Source organism: Taudactylus pleione, unplaced genomic scaffold (assembly GCF_031769625.1).
Source record: "Taudactylus pleione unplaced genomic scaffold, aTauple2 ptg000019l, whole genome shotgun sequence".
NCBI classification, from domain to species: domain Eukaryota; kingdom Metazoa; phylum Chordata; class Amphibia; order Anura; family Myobatrachidae; genus Taudactylus; species Taudactylus pleione.
Window position 1 is genome coordinate 7,943,095 of NW_028284421.1, and position 16,281 is coordinate 7,959,375.

Here is a 16,281-nt window from a genome sequence, read left to right on the forward strand (position 1 = left end):
GTGGTATATACCTTTTTAATATCAATAAATCTATTTGCTTATATATTTCTGTGGGACGTTTAGTGGTGTGGAACGCGCAGTTAATTAATATTCTATTAAAAAACAAGTGATTTCAGCTTCTAAACACCATTCTATTAGTAGGAACTTAATTATGATGCATATAAAAGGAGACACAAGCATGTGGTGTACTGTGGCATGCATGCATGCTAATTCCTGACACTCCTGCGGCATAATTTCCGTTCCTCCCACTCATTATAATACACCTCCAGGGGCACCGAGAGGCAATTAGTACCCGAGTTTGCTGGAGGGGCCTGGCGGGGGCCTGGGTTCAGTTCCATCCCCCCTCCCTCTTACATCACAGCAGCCCTGCTGTTTGCTGGACTGCACTGGGAGACTGCTTGCGGCTGCTAAGCAGCAGCCACAGCAGTCTCCTATACCTGTGGGGGATTGATGACACTGATCGCGCCCCCCACTGGCTATGCACCAGGATGAGGGCGCTCACAGCACCCCAGCATGCGGCTTCGCTTCGTGCTGCTGCAGAAAAAATATTTTTTTATTTTTCCAAGGAGGGGAGGCCACGCCCACCGTGATTAGGCCACATCCCCTTCACTCAGACCTGGAGTGGCTGTCGGTGTGCCTGTCCACCACCACAGGTGACCCTCCTCCAATGCTGCATGTAGAGCACCTTTCCAGGGCCTGCCTTGCATTAAACCTCTTGGCCGTTTCGATGTAGGCCAGATTTTTGTTATCTGTGAGAACCGTCACTACATGATTAGCCCCCTCTAACTATGGATACCTAATTAAAACCTCTATGCAATCCTCTCTATACCTTCTAAAATCCTGGCTATACCTTCTAAAATTGTCGCTATTTAGCGTAATGAGTCGCACAGTAAATAAATGCTTTCAGGCTTTGAATGTGGTTCCAAAGCACAAAAAGTTATTATTCAATATAAAAAGTTGGTTACACCCTGTGATCTTAAGATAATTAGCACAAATAAATTATACAGACCCAAGGTACAATTGTTATATATGCACGCGTTCTGGGCCCAGATACCGGCATCAGCATTAGAAACCTCCGTCAACAGCACAGCAAGAAGACTCAAGACTGGGGTCAGAGAGAGTACATATATACTCTTTCAGGGATAGGCAATACAATAGACAAGTTTTACATGATTCCATTGGTTGTTCTTAAAGGTGCTTCTGTAACAGGATAGTTCTTAGGTCAATTCGAAAGGACACAAACAGCCTCTAACAACCCTTTGTGTTGTTTTTCCCGCTGCATGCTAATCTAAGCTGCTAACATTACAGAGTACATTTTAATGTTTTAACTCTCTATAGTCCATAGTTTGCAGATGCATGTTGCGATCTTCTCACCGAAGATACCGGAAATCTGTGGAGACATAGTGTATCAGTACAACACCAAACATGGTCTGCTCACCATGTACTAAACCTTAGATATCAAATAATCTTTATTACACAACATTAATAATTACTGCATAAACCTTGGATATTACACTTTAATGCTAGGGAACCTTTTTTGTAAGTGTGCAGTGTGTAAGTATTGGGGAATAGGGAAAAGACACTAGTTAGCATTGTGCGACTATGTGTTTTGTGGAGTACACCATCTTATGTGTTTTGCAGGGATAATCATTTTATATGTTTTAATGACTGTCTGTATTTACATGGTGAGGACTTTTAACTTCTTTCTATTGCGTCGGAATCGCACAACGCTAAATAATAGCATCACCATATGTACTTATAATGGCGAGTTTCACTAAAATGGCGCTGGGTGGCCAGTCGCAAAATGGCGTCTCATTGCCATTCGCAAAATGGCATCGCCCGATCTAATTTTAAACCGATCCTGTCTCAGCTAATTATACGGCTTCGACAGTCCACCCATTGATAGCAAACAACATGCTATCATACTCTGATCTGAAAATGTATTTAGGCTTACATTATCTTAATATTAAAATGAACCTTTATATACCCCTGCCTGTTTCTTCTAATATCCTGCCTATACCATCTAAGGATGACACTAATTTGCGTACGCAGTCATACAGTAAATAAAGACTTAGACCTGGAATCTGTGGTTCCAAAGCACAAGTATTATTCAAGTAAAAAGTACAGTCAGTTACACGCTATTGATCCAGACACAATTAGACGCAAAGGAATTATACAGACCCCCAAGTACAGTATACATACGCCGCGCTTCCGGACCCGGTGATAGGCATCAGCAAGAGACCCCTTCGTCATTCAGCATTCAGCAAGAAGACTAAAGACTCAGTGTTTGAGCACACATGTTTATACCCCCCCAGAATAGACAGGACAATAGAGAAGTTTCTTGCTTATGCCATTGGTTCCCAGGGGAGAAGCATATGTTACAGTGCATTTAACAGGCTGGTTCAAATAGACTCGCCCAGCCTCTAACAACTGAGGGTCTTTTCCCTCCCGCCTCCCCATGCTGCATTCTAACAGTTGTTCCTAAAATATACATTTTGTTGCTTGTAGTCTCTGCGGTCCATAAATTGGGAATGCATGATGCAATCTCCACAGCAATAGTACCGGAATTCTGTTGAAAGAGTACGCATCAGTACGAACCCAAACACTGCTGTCTTAACATGTATAGAACCTTAGTTATCAAATATCTTTATTTCACAGTATTTAAACTAACTGAACCAACTTAAATCATATACTTTAAAGCTTATTAAACCTTATGTGTGAATATGTAATGTGTGAGTATTTGGGGTTTGATATAAAGAAGTATTAATGTGTGTATGAGGAAGGGTGCCCTTAACTCTCACTAAGTGAACATCTTAGCAGTGTGACATGCTGAGCCAGATAGTTCCACATGCCCTCTGTTAGCAGGCCCCCACCTTTCCTGTGTTCAAAGAAAAAAGCTCTTTTGTTCTCCCAGTCTCTTGTGTGAAATGCAAATATCTCAGTTACAAGAGATAGACCTAAGATGACACTCTAGCCTTTGAAATCATGTCATTGCAGGAAGCCTGCTAATGTAAGGTGTGTATTCTAGCCAGACCACCTGTAGTGAGGGCAAACACTATCCAGGAAGCTTATCTACACAGGCCAGTTGTCACCTGGCCACTTGCTCTAATGCAATTTTGGCATACTGTAAGCCATTTCTGAAATATATATCCATAATGAAATGGGCTTTTGGTGAATCACCTTAACCTATGGCGATGGTCACAGATGCATTCGCATGATGCTAATAGTATTATCGCCACATGTACTAAAGTGTGAGTTTATCTAAAATGGCGCTTAGTCGGCCATTTCGCAAAATGGCATCTTGCGGCCAGTCGCAAGATGGTGTCGCTGCGATTCAATTTTAAACTGATCTTGTCTCAGCCAATAATCCACTTTTGACAGCTATGACATATTATTCAATGTTATATTATGGGATGGCACAAGGTGGTTCTTAATCCATCAATAATGTATCTTTAGGAGGGGACATAAAACTACCGGTATACGCACATCGCGGATCTTGGAGATCATGGGAAAGATGTGGGGATGCATCAATCCTATAAAGGAAGTCTTGAGGGGGAATATGGACTTACATTATTTAAGATGTTTTAAAATAACATTTTAATAACACATTTTATGCATATCTAAATCTTATACATTATACGATGGTACCTTCTAGTTCAGGGTTGTAATGCAGTCCTACATTTACCTCAGTATTCATATTGTTACTATTGACCACCATCATAATTTCATTCTTCTGGTTTACCTTATCTTTACATTTTCCACATTTCAACACAGTAGGAACACACCTGACACATATGCCAAGTACTATGATGACAACCAGTATGAGGATCAGGAGTTTACCTATACTCGCAATAATTTCCTGGACCCACTCTCCTAGATCTGAGAACCATTTCACTGGGTTCAACCATGAAACCCATTCCTCTACCTTCTCCTCTACTTCAGCCACTGAAGCATTATGGTTCTTTCGAAATTCCCATTTCAGCTGCAGAATTTCATCCATCTTCCGGTCTATCACCTTCTTGGGATCACTGGTATCGTTTGTAATGCAAGTGCAACATTTTACACCAAATTGGGTGGCCAAAGTTACACAATACCCTCCAGTGACAGCTGATAAATAATTTAACACTAGTCTATGTTGCACGAGTTCTTTCTTGCACGCTTGCAATTCCCTACCTGTATACCTAAATGTATCATCATACATCTCGGTGATATTATCTATTAATTTAGCAAGGTCTTGGATATATCTAAAATTTAGTGTACCCCGAGCGATCCTGGTGGGATCCAATGCTACCAAAACTTGAAAGCCAGTTGTCTCACTAGTTAACTGTGTGGCTTTATGCACGTCACCAGATATCATGTGTCTTTTGTCTCTGTGTTCATACTGTGTGTGCGGATATGGTGATGGTGTGTCTTTATGAATACCAAGCATCTCACTATGTGTAAGGGTCATAACCTCTGGGACTACTCTTCCCAGGTAACACAAACCTTCAGAACTCGGAGAGAGCCACTTATATGCTTTCCTTCCACATATAAAATATACATCATCGGGGAGAACATAAGGAATAGTATGCATCATGATCATCAAACACATTTCCCTAACAAATGATCCTATCTCAAGTTCTCCCATCTGGCTAATACATGTTTCTGGTTGTATAACTCTGGCACAGTACCCTTCTGATACTCTGCCATTCTAAAATTTCAGAGATATTTAATGGGAATGGCACTAATCCTACATTATGTTGTCCTTGGGGCACGTGAGAGCACACCCAACAGTTGGTTTGGTTCAAAATTTTGCCCACCATGGTGTGATAATCTAAAAAAAAAAGGAGGTATGTATAGGCCTGTAGCCTTACCAGAGAGTGCTGTTAGATTGGTTGAGATACAAAAATTTTTATTCACATGAAATTAAAATACATATATTGACATATAAAAATCAATTATAATTAGCCACATATAAAAAGCAGGCAATTCAATAGTTAGTTTTATATACCATGACAATCATAGCAAAAACATGCTTTAAGCGATATCTATGTATCAATATAATTGGTTAGTATACACTGTGTGAGGACTTTACTCCTGATGAATAAAAAGCAATAGCCTGTGTCTTATTAGACACCTCATATAGATCAAATAGGCAGGGCTTATCCAAAACTTATTACTGGCAATTTTTACTTTTGCAACCAATTGTTCTCCTTAAAGCAAACGACAAAGTCTCCTTGTGCATAAATCCAGTTAGTTAGTGCAAATAATCCATGCGGTTAGTAAGCGCTTATGGAGCAGTATTAGTATTCACATGCATGCAAGTTATGGTCAGCAGCCATTTATTCCTATTTCCATTCAGCACATAATGCGCATAATGTTCCCTGCTGCTGTCCCACGATAATGAATAGTCACTTATAGCTTTATGTAATCCTCTCTCCAATTCCTTTGAAAAGCGCTATGACAATTGTCAATAATATGTTACCGCCTCTGTCATCCAGGTACCATGTGTGACACGTTTCTGCGCCTAGTAAAACACCATCAGCGGCTTCCTCAGACACCTATATGTCACCTATTGGATTAGCGCCCTTAAGATTATTTTCTTTTGGTGTGATAATCCTCTAAAGGATACCCACCCCAATACTGGTTATACTTAGGTTGACACTGTTGGATGCATCTCTCATTGACTACGGACCCACAGAACTCACACATACAATAATCTTCAGACGATAGACCTTCACACTGTCTCCGAGTATCCAAAATAGCAGATCTCTTAACAATTACAGTACTAAGATTGGTCAGACACTCCCCTGATTGGCATAGCACTCCTCCTCTCGACTCCACTCCATCAATACTGCCATTAGCTCCCATCTCCTCTATCGGTCCCCCGTCACAGAAACCAGAGATCCCCCAACAAACCAGGATGATGGAAACTCTGGAAGAGAATACAAAAATGAACACAGCAGACCAGTCCATTGCCGTAGCAAGGACCTGCAAATTTCTTTAGTTCAGATATCTCACTGCAACCTTTTAACCCTCACGGAACAAGCTTGCGATCGACAGGTCCACGTTATCAGCCTTGTCTCCGCCTTGTTTCTCCACCGGTTGGTTGACCTTCTTGCAGTGAGTGGAATGGACCCAGGTATCTCTCTCGGCCACCTTCAAAGATGTGGTACTTGTCAGCATCACCTGATATGGACCTTCCCAACGACCAGTCAAACGACCTCAATGCAAGAAATTTCTGATCATAACATATTCTCCAGGTTCAACATCATGACAGTTTGTTTCAGGCATATCATGGGACAACAATTTCAGTTTCTGCTGTTGCTGTTTTAACTGTTTACTCATTGATATAGGATACCTTACAGTTACCTCGTTGTTACCTTTCAAATCTTCCTGCGGACTTATAATCAAATAAGGTTGTCTACCAAACAGTATTTCAAAAGGGGACAGATTTAGAGGGGGTCTAGGTGCTGTCCTTATGCTATGTAGGACTAACGGTAATGCCTCTGGCCATCCTTGTCCAGTTTCTCCCATGATCTTACTTAATTTGTTTTTAATAGTGCCGTTCATCCTCTCCACCTTGGCACTGCCTTGCGGTCGGTAAGAGGTATGAAGTCGACTATTAATACCCATCAGTTTACACATATTTTGAAAAACATCACCTGTGAAATGAGTACCCCTATCACTTTCGATAATTTTAGGGATACCGTATCTGCATACAAATTCCTGAACAATTTTCTTGGCAGTAAACGCAGCAGTATCACTGGCAGCTGGGTATGCCTCAACCTGATTGGAAAACACATCAGTGCATACTAATACATACTTGAGATTCCTGCAGGGTGGTAATTGGATGAAATCAATTTGTATTACCTGGAAAGGTCCGTCAGTCGGAGGAATGTGGGATGGTTCGGTAGGGATTGTTTTCCCAATGTTTTTCCTGAAGCAGGTCAGACAGGACATTACTCTCTTTTCCGCTTGAGAAGAAAAACCTGGTGCGCACCAGTATGCTCTTACCAATTTACACATACCTTGCTTTCCCAGATGAGTCAGATCGTGCACTGCCTCAGCCAGGCTTGGGTAGTATGCCTTGGGAGCCATTGGCTTACCTTGTCCATCTCTCCAGAGTCCAGAGGACTCTTGCCCACATCCCTTGGACCTCCAAACTGCCTTTTCCTGGATGGAACACAAATTTTGCAACTCAATTAATTTCAGCATATCAATTGTTTGGAAAGTCATCATTTGTTCAGTTGGTACATTAATTTTTAACCCTGCTGCCCATTTTGCAGCTTCGTCTGCCCTGTTGTTGCCCAGTGACACCGGATCATCCTCACATGTATGGGCTTTACACTTTATTACTGCCACTGCCTTTGGCAATTGGATTGCTGTTAGTAGTCCTTTTATATGTTTGGAATGTGCAATTGGTGTGCCTGCTGCTGTCATAAATTTTCTCAGATGCCATAAGGCACCAAAATCGTGTACTACCCTGAAGGCATACCTAGAGTCAGTGTAGATATTAGCAGATTTACCTTCCGCTAATTCACATGCTCTCTTTAGTGCCACCAGTTCCGCCACTTGGGCCGGGTGTGGTGGGCCTAAAGGTTAGGCTTCTGTAATGTCATTTACCACAGCATAACCTGTACCTAACTCTCCAGTGTCAGTTTGTCTATGACAACTCTCATCCGTGTAAAATGTCACATCTACATTTTCTAAAGGTGTATCCCGTATGTCAGGTCTTGCAGTAAAGGTTTGATTCAGATATTCCATACAATCATGTGCATCAGTATACCTGCAGAACTCACCTGTTGCCAGCGGCTCACCTCTCTCCAACCTTTGTGCATCATGTTGCACATATGGTAAATACGTAGCTGGATTTAATGTACTGCACCTTTTGATGGTGATGTTTGCAGGGGCTATTAAGGCTAGTTTCCATTTTGTGAACCTAGCTGAGGAGACATGTCTGGTTTGGGCAGAGTTTAGCAAAGCCGATACAGCATGGGGAGTATAGACAATCATATCATGGCCTAGCACCACATCCTTACTCTTACTGACCAATAGAGCAGTTGCTGCTACACTTCTTAAACACGTTGGGACTGATCTTGCCACAGTGTCCAATTGTGCACTGTAGTATGCTACGGGCCTACTGGCATCATCATGTTTTTGTGTAAGGACACCTGCTGCACAACCATCGGCTTCTGTACAATACAAATCAAAAGGTTTTCATAATCAGGTATTCCCAATGCAGGTGCTCTTGTCAGACTATCCTTAAGATTAAGGAAAGCCTGCTCTGATTCCTCTGTGTGTATGACACGATCGGGCTTTGAGGAAGAGACTAAGGACCTTATTCAGAGGCAGTCACTAGAAGCGATTGCTCTCTCTGAATGAGGGCGGGTGCTTCTGTTTTTTTGGTGCGGCCTCCTGGTCACTAGCTAAGCTGTGGGTTACCACCCACAGCTTAGCTTGCGACCAGGGTGATGGTCACGATGTTGGTCACCATCACGACCATAGGGGCTTGCGACCAGACCCTAATTTGTGTCTGGGCACTCGCAAGCCCCAGGGAGCTTCCTGCTCTGATCGAGCAGGAAGCTCCCCATTGACATCACTGATGATGTCAGTGCGGCCGCCCACAAAACGGTAGGCATTCCTACAGGAATGCCTCCGTTTTGGAAATCACCCCCCCGACCCACCTACAAAAAGGGGCGAGCTGTTGATCAACATGAACAGCCGCCCCTTTTGTAGCGAGCTCCGGAGCAAGAGAGTTTCTCTCTCGCTCCGGGGCTTGCGCACGTGCAGGCGACCGCTGCGCGTGCACAGGGCCACCCATTGACCCGGTTGCGAGCACATCAGTGCTTGCGACCAGGTCTGAATGACCCCCTAAGTCCTGTAATGGCAAGGCCAAAATAGAAAAACCTGGGATCCACATTATGCAGTATCCACACATTCCCAAGAAGGTATGAATTTGCTGTTGGTTCTGCGGCAGTGTCATGTTCTGTATGGCCTGGATTCTGTCATTTGTGAGATGTTGTAACCCCTGAGTTAGGCAGTGTCCCAAATATTTAATCCTGGACTGGCATGGCTGTAGTTTGTCCTTAGCAACCTTGTGTTCTGTTTGCGAGAGATGAAGCAACAAAAGTTTAGTATCATTTAAACATGACCTAAATGAATCAGAACATAACAATAAATCCTCCACATATTGATCAATTGGCAGGTTGAAAAGATTGCTCGTGTAAGGCCTGGGAGAAGATACTGGGGCTGTCTATGAAACCCTGGGGAAATCGTGTCCATGTGTATTGTACACCCCTGTATGTAAGGGCAACTAGGTACTGACAGTCATGATGAAGAGGTACAGAGAAGAAAGCAGAACAGAGGTCAATGACAGTGAAATGGGTTGCATTGGGTGGGATCTGCATAAGAATGACAGCTGGATTTGGCACTATGGGAAATTGGCTCTCTACCACCTTATTAACCCCTCTAAGGTCTTGTACCAGCCTATAACCCCTCCCACCACTCTTCTTTACAGGAAAGATGGGACTGTTGGCTACATTTGCTGTATGAAGTAATTGGGGAATTTTAGGAGCTTGCCTACTACTTTTTAGATTAACCATTACAGGACTTACGTTTGCCATTAATCCAGTGTCCTGTCCATCCTTGGTCCAAAGTGAATCTGGAATTTGGGATAACATTTGATCTACCTGAGATGGATTTTCACATAAACCAGTAGAGTGATACATTATCCTTTGGGGAGTGTCCAACATATCCCTCACCTCATGCGCAACTCTTTCTGGGATATCTAGAAATACATCATCAGGGGTACAATATATGACACATACCATCTTATATAACAAATCCCTTCCCAATAGGTTAGTAGGAGCTGCTGCTGCCAGGAGGAAAGAATGCCTGGTATGCAATGGCCCGATAGTGACCTCTGTGGATTTTGTTAAAGGATAATGTTGCACTTTACCCATTACACCCATTGCTGGTACCGTCTCGCTGGTTACCTGTAAGTTAGTGGGAGATTTTATCACTGACCTGGTCGCCCCTGTGTCTACAAGAAAAGGATATTTAGTATCAGCTACATCAACCATCATCACCGATTTTTCCTTAGTTCTTCCCGTTAACCTAACTATCTATAGACTACAGGTATGACCTGACCCCTAGCGCTGACTCTCACTCTCCAATACAGCATTTACAGCCACAATTGGAGCTGGTGACTGTTGTAGGTTTCCTGTATTCTGTGTATATCCCTTATGGGGATGTACAGGTACTCCCTGGTTAGGGGTCCTACCTTCTTCACCCTACAGTTCCTACTTATATGTCCCACTTGGTTGCAGTTAAAGCACTTTCGTGAGTGGGGTGGGTGAAAGGATTGCTGTGTGGGTTGAGCGGAAGGGAAAGATGGTGGGTGTGGGTAAGGATATTGAGGGAAATATGGTGGTTGTGGATAGTATGGGGTTTGTGGCTGTATGTGATAAGTGGGGTAGGGTTGTGTTTGAGGTGGTGCAGGATTGGTGAGGATGTGTAACTTGGTGCATGTGTGTCTGTTGGCTGTGATGTTATAGTCATTCCTTCTAGAGCTTGAATACTAACAGCCATTAGCTTCTCGCTCTGGGTCTCTCTCTTTTTATGGATGTTCTTATAGTGTTCAATAGCGGATTCTATGAGGGTGTCTACAGTGACTCCCCTCCAGCCAGGTTGTGAGGTCTGAACTCGGGTCTTTAGGTTCCCTTTTAGACCATCCATAAGTACAGTGACGATCATTCCCCTGTGATGAGTGCTATCTTTAATATCCTCTAACCCAGTGAACTGGGTGATAGCCTGCAGAGCTCGGTTATAATAATCCTCTGCAGATTCACTCTCTTTTTGTTTTATGGTGAAAATTTTGCTCCAGTTAATTACTACTGGAAAATATAAACCCAATTGTGTTATAATGCAGGAAATGTTACCTTGGTTGATTTTGGCCTTCATTCAGAGCCGTTCGCTATTTGCGGTCGTTCGTTTTCTAAAAAGGGGTGGCTATTCAAATGAACCGTTCGCACTTTGCGGACTGTTCACGCCTCTAAGTCTGAACGATCGAGCAAAACATGCGAACGTAATTGTGAAAAATACGCCCCCTGGCCGCTAGCACCATACGTCATGTCCGCTATTTATTAGATTAATCGAGTACATCGACCAGCGTATGAACTGCTCGCTATTCTTGGGGCTGGTTTCTTCAACCACTATTTTGCGAGCAGTTCTGAGTTAAAAAAAAACAAGTGACGTGGTCAATGACGCTGCTGGATTAATTATGCACTCCCTTAAAACGCCCGTTTTGACCTTTAAGCACGCCTGCGATCGGATTTCCACTCCCCGTTTTCAAGCACCTTCCCTTGTTACCACCCACATATGCCTCATTCTGTCACTCAAAATAGCAGGCATTCGCTATTTTGCGAACACATGAATTTCGGCCGCACTGACTGGTTCGCGCATGCGTATAATGATCCGTACGCATGCGCAGTTGGGCAAACATCGCTCGGAGCGAACGAGCTGCCGCTTACGAGTGGCTCTGAATCAGGCCCTTAGTCTGTTAAGGGAACATCTCCATCCAATACACAATCCGTGATAAACTTTGTCACGTCGGTATTGCGTGGAAGACAAGCCCTTAACACCACTCGCCAATCTTTATTGGTTGGCTCGTGAACACTACCCACAATTCTGTGTACCAATGCCAGTGTCAATCCAGTGATACCAGTTGTATGTCTGCTACATCCAGCCAAGGCATATCAGCCCTCAAGGCTTCTGCATGGTCCAAAGGCCGCATCTAGCCAAGGCATATCAGCCCTCAAGGCTGCTGTACGGCCCAAAGGCCGCATCTTGTCCTATGGCCCACAGGCCACATCTAGCCAAGACATACCAGCCCTGAGGCTGCTTCATGGCCACAGCTAGCCAAGTATTCCAGCCCTCAAGGCTTTTGCGGGACTCTCCTATTCAAATAATACCCATTGCATAACACAGCCACAGAAAAGAATGTATGTGAGATAAAATATTGGAAAACCACAGAAAAGATACAAAGAGGAGTTTGCAAATATTGCGTTCAGTGAATCCCTAAATGTCCAGAAACCAAAGTCAAGAGCAGACTGGTGTGAATAGAAACCCAAAATAGGCAAAGAGACTTTGCAGAAATTGAGTTTCACAAGTGTGGAAGACATCAACAACCTTGAGAGTAACAGCAGTCGTGAGTTTGTGAAGTGACTGTTGATATGGTCTGCACAGTCAGTGAGAGGAGTCTTGTTGATACTCCTACCAAGAAATGAGGACTAGAATCACCTGAAATGTTGATATTTTCTGCTTGACTAACCCTAATATTTTACAGGTTGCCACAAGAAAGCTAAAGATAAATGTTAGTGTAACATGGAGAATGTCAGGGTTCAGCCTAGGATCGGCTATTTCTCACCTCTGCGCCGGCTTCCCCTGACTTCTTATTCGGTCAGACGTCTGGTGCAGTGATGGGCGAGGTGCTGAGCATTCTGCCTTAGGTGTTTGTGAACTTCCATGGTCGGCTGTGTGTGTTAGGGATCGGAATTCCTAGCATGGGCGCCGCCATGACAGTTCCTATCATGTGACAGCCTCCCAACCAATGGTAGCATGATCTCGGTCAGCTGATGCTGTGCTCCAATCATCTGCTACCCCTGGGTATATATCCGGCTCCAGAACTCCAGGAAGTTGCCTGAGCAATGTTGTCATTTTCCAGTGTCTGCTAATGCTACTTCGTTCCAGGTCTGTCCTTGTGTTACTTCTGTGATTACCAGTGCCGACTCTTGTGCTCCAGTGTGTTCTGAATGTCTCTCCTGTGCTTGCAGCAAATACCTATTCATTGTGCTCAGTGAGTTCAGTATATCTCTCCTGTGCTTGCAGCAAATACCTAATCATTGTGCTCAGTGAGTTCAGCATATCTCTCCTGTGCTTGCAGCAAATACCTAATCATTGCGCTCCAGTATGCTCTGAATATCTCTCCAGTGCTTGCAGCAAATACCTAATCATTGTGCTCAGTGAGTTCAGCATATCTCTCCTGTGCTTGCAGCAAATACCTAATCATTGCGCTCCAGTATGCTCTGAATATCTCTCCAGTGCTTGCAGCAAATACCAAAGCATTGTGCTACAGTGAGTTCAGAATATCTCTCCAGTGCTTGCAGCAATTACCAACCACAGTTCTGCAGTCACTACTGCATCCAGTTACAGTTCGCTGTCACTACAGAATCCAGCCTCAATACAGATGTCACCACAGCATCCAACCTCAGTTCTGCAGTCACTACTGCATTCAGCCTCAGTTCTGCAGTCACTACTGCATCCGGTCTCAAATACCACTGTCACCACAGTATCCTGCCTCGGTTCTGCAGTTACTACTGCATCCAGCCTCAGTCAATACAGTATCCAATCCTCTGTGCCACTGTGCCTCCTAGACCCTGCGGTATATATTAGAAGCTATACTAGGGTATAGCATATTTCTTGTAAAAATATTCCCTAGGGCCACTGTAAAGAGATTCTCCATTTCCCACGTTATCAGCCACTAGTGCAAAGGACTGCGACTTGCCAGCTGGGTGCAGCTAAGCCCATATCCCACTTGGAGGGGTCACTGGTGAACACCTCTCGGCTGGTTAGACTCTGCACCTTTTGTACTGGTCTCATCAATGACTGGTATTCAAAATGAGGCAAAATGTCATCCTCCCGCTGTTGGATTCTCGCAGGTTTTGGTTACTATAGAGGTACCCGATCATCTCCACCATTTTTACTCCAGCTTTGAAGAGTGTAGAGAGCAGAAGGGTGCTGTGTCCATCCAGGGGCTGCTATATCTATCGAGGGCAGGGGCTGTTTTGTCCATCCAGGGGTTGCTGTGTCCATCCAGGGGCAGTGGCTGGTGTGTCCATCCAGGGCAGGAGCTGCTGTGTCCATTCAGAGGTTGCTGGGTCAATCCAGGGGCAGTGGCTGCTGTGTCCATCCAGTGGTTGCTGTGTCCATCTAGGGCAGGGCTGCTGTGTCCATCCAGGGGTTGTTGTGTCCATCCAGTGGCAAGGGCTGCTGTGTCCATACAGGAGCTGCTGTTTCCATCCAGGGCAGCAGCTGCTGTGTACATCCAGGGGCAGTGGCTGCTGTGTTCATCAAGGGGTAGTGGCTGCTGTGTCCATCAAGGGCAGGGACTGCTGTGTCCATCAAGGGGCAGGGGCTGCTGTGTCCATCCAGTGGTTGCTGTGTCCATCTAGGGCAGGGCTGCTGTGTCCATCCAGGGGTTGTTGTGTCCATCCAGTGGCAAGGGCTGCTGTGTCCATACAATAGCTGCTGTATCCATCCAGGGCAGCAGCTGCTGTTTCCATCCAGGGCAGCAGCTGCTGTGTACATCCAGGGGCAGTGGCTGCTGTGTCCATCAAGGGGCAGGGACTGCTGTGTCCATCAAGGGGCAGGGGCTGCTGTGTCCATCCAGGGGTGCTCTGTCCATCCAAGTGTGCCCAGTGAAAAAATAAATATTAAAAGCCAATAATATAATTTAAATAACTATTATAATTTTTTTTGTGCTCTACCCCAGTGTACTATATAATTATTTTTTTTACTGTGACGCTGCCGGTCAACTATAGTGTAATATTCATACATTTATGCGACAGTACATCTTAGCCCAGTGTAATATTCATACACTTATTGGGAGTTGTGACACTGTAAAAGGAACTGCAGTGTAATATACACGTATTGTGACACTGTGGTTTATTCCTAAAAAAAATATTGTTACACTGTAAAGTGGTAGCACAGTGTATTCATAAAAAATATTGTGACACTGTAAGTGGTAGCGCAGTGTATTCATAAAATTATTCTGACACTGTAAGTGGTAGCGCAGTGTATTATTCATAAAAAATATTGTGACACTAAGTGGTAGCACAGTGTATTATTTATAAAAAATATTGTAACACTATAAGTGGTAGCACAGTATATTCATAAAAAATATTTGTGACACTAAGTGGCAGTGCATTGTATTATTCATAAAAAATATTGTTACACTGTAAAGTGGTAGCGCAGTGTATTCATAAAAAATATTGTGACACAGTAAGTGGAACCGCATTCTGTTCATAAAAATATTGTGACACTGTAGGTCATTAATACCGCAGTATAATATTTAAAATTGGTACAAATTGACATGTGTGCTGTACCCCAATTCATTCATGTTTGTTGATATGAAGAACGATCAGTCGAGAGGAGAGCTTGAACCACATAGTAGTGCTGGAGCTGCTGCCAGTGCCACCAGTCATGACAATACTAGTCTGTCTATGTCATCTACTAAAGCCGATGCCCAAGGGCATACAGGGCTTATGTCGGGGCATCTAAAATCAAAGAACCAATCTTTTACAATGGTAAAGAAAAAAACATCAAAGGGAAAGTTAGCTGTAGAAAGACATAAAATTGGCAATATGCCTTTCTCCACTTGAAGTGGCAAGGAAAGGCTAAGGCCTTGACCTTTATTTATGACTGGTGATTCTGCCTCTTATGATGATGTAAGCCCTTCTCCCCGTAGATGTTTAAAAAAAAATGAAAATATTAAGGCACAGGAACCAACTGTGCACTCAGAAATGTCACAAATTCCTGGGGAGACTGTAAGGGGGTAAATTTACTAAGGATCGAATTTTGGTTTTTTTAAATCTCAATTTGCATCGCCGAAACTCGGGCTGTTTTTTTTTCCGATGGTGAAGATGAGATTTCTCACCCGAGATTGTAGTGTTTTCTCTCACTGGAAATCTCGCCCGAGCTAGCAGCCTGCATATATCAGTGAGATATATGTTGGCTGCTTATGTTGTAATTGTTAAGAATTTTTTTTTTTTTTATTAAAAATGATGTGAGGCCCCCAAAAATTACTAACCAGCCCCAGACTAGGCAGCCTGTCCTGGACCCTAAAATTACGGGGTACAAAATGGATAGGGTAGCCCCGTAAATTAGGTACTGGCACCAGGCAGGACTGATGCTGCGGCTGGGGGGCCCGGTGAAAGGGCTCCCCTGGCTGTGGCATCAGCCCCCACTAGAAAGGGTCCAGGGTTGGTTTGAAATATAGGGGTACCCCTACACAAAATTTTTGCCACTATATTTTAAACCAGCCCTGTCCCACCTGCCTGGTGCTGGTACCTAATTTACGGGAGTACCCTATTCATTTTGTACCCTGTAATTTTAGGGTCCAGGACAGGCTGCCTAGTCCGGGGCTGGTTAGGTTTTTTTTGGGGGCCTAACGTCATTTTTTCCAAAAACAAAACAAAAAACCAGAATCTTTCTGCAAAACCCGCTGGATCAGGAGGTGAG